This window comes from Macaca mulatta, chromosome 17 (genome assembly GCF_049350105.2).
Source record: "Macaca mulatta isolate MMU2019108-1 chromosome 17, T2T-MMU8v2.0, whole genome shotgun sequence".
Taxonomy (NCBI): Eukaryota; Metazoa; Chordata; class Mammalia; order Primates; family Cercopithecidae; genus Macaca; species Macaca mulatta.
Window position 1 is genome coordinate 38457790 of NC_133422.1, and position 1679 is coordinate 38459468.

General features: G+C 42.2%; 1 pseudogene; it reads left to right on the forward strand.

The window, feature by feature from the left end:
* Nucleotides 1–311: 311 nt before the first annotated feature.
* On the forward strand, nucleotides 312–678 carry LOC144336206 (non-histone chromosomal protein HMG-17 pseudogene; annotated as a pseudogene).
* Nucleotides 679–1679: the final 1001 nt, after the last annotated feature.

Here is a 1679-nt window from a genome sequence, read left to right on the forward strand (position 1 = left end):
ATAAAATAAATCAGTTGAACCATATCGCATTGTGTTATTGCGGTCTCATCTAAATTTCTATGATCAGATATAGTGAGTGGCAATATAAAGTGCCACTACATTTTAGAAAATGAAACATTTAAAAAAAATCCCTCTTCACCGCACCACTTCACCTGACTAGCCTAAAAATTATAATCATAAAATATTAAAAATAAATGAATAAACAGAGCAGCAGGAAGAAGAAGAGGTGAAAACACCCCCCAGACTAACCAAAGCCCACTATGCAGCTGCATCCCCACGTCGAACCCCTACGTCTCCCCACCAGTGCCATCATGTCCAAGAAAAAGGCTGAAGGGGATGCTGAAGGGAGATAAAGCCACGATGAAGGAAGAATCACAGAGAAGAGCCACAAAGCTGTCTGCTAAACCTGCTCCTCCAAAGCCAGAGCCCAAGCCTAAAAAGACTCTGGCAAAGAAAGGAGAGGAGCCACCTAAAGGGAAAAATGGAAAAGCTGACACTGGCAAGGAAGGGGATAACCCTGCAGAACATGCAGATGCCAACACAGACCAAGTACAGAAAGCTGAAGGTGCTGGAGATGTGCATTTTTGATAACTGTGTACTTCTGATGACCATACAGGTTGAAATACTATTTTTTATCAAGTTTTATTAAAACACAGTATTTTGTCTTACTTTTTTGTTAAGCTATGTGATATGGTTTGGCTGTGTCCCTATCCAAAATCTCATCTTGAATTCTAGTCCCCATGATCCCCATGTGTCAAGGGCAGGACCAGGTAGAGGTAATTGTATCATGGGGGCGGTTTCTTCCATGCTGTTCACCTAATAGTGAGTGAGTCTCAGGAGGGATAATGGTTTTATAAGGGTCTGGAATTTCCCCTGCTTGCACTCAATCCGTCCTGCCACCCTGTGAAGAAGGTGCCTGCTTCTCCTTTGCCTTCCGCCATGATTGTAAGTTTCCTGAGGCCTCCCCAGTCATGTGGAACTGTGAATCAGCTAAACCTCTTTCCTTTATAAATTATCCAGTCTGGAGTACTTGTTAAAAGCAGTGTAAGAACTGACTAATAAACTACGTTAGCACACAGAACACTTTACTGTTTTTCAGGGGAGGGGCAAATGTCACTAATAGAATGTTTCTGAAGCTGGATTAATATGAGAGAAAATCCCTTTCCCCTCTAGCTTCGAGAGACTTTTCTTGGCTCCCAGGAGAAGGGATTCCCTTCTACCTGACTTTGACCACACATAGCCACCTTGGCACAAATGCCTTGTGGTATGGAAAATCAAATTATTTTCATGGCCTCTTCTCCCTTTCCACCTTCAGCAAAGACTTAACTCCTTTAAACCCAGACACCTATTGGGACCTGACCTCCAATAATTCGTTACCAGTGTGTCAGGCAATCTGGACTTTCCGGTGATGCCACTGAGATGGTGCCCCTCAAAAGATCAGTGGTTCTGTTTCTAGATTATGGATCTTCACATGAATTCTGTCATTTTTATTTCACTTCCTAAGAGTCAGGGTCAACTTGTGAAAAGTTGTAAACAACATGCTAAATGTGAAACGTCAGCCCTCACTCTAAACTTCTCCTGTTCAGAGAATCAAATGGAGACTTCTTTTGGGTTTTATAGTGGCTTTCTGATTTTTGGTAGTCCACTGAAGAAGGGAGTTTAAAAGTTGTATACTGTTA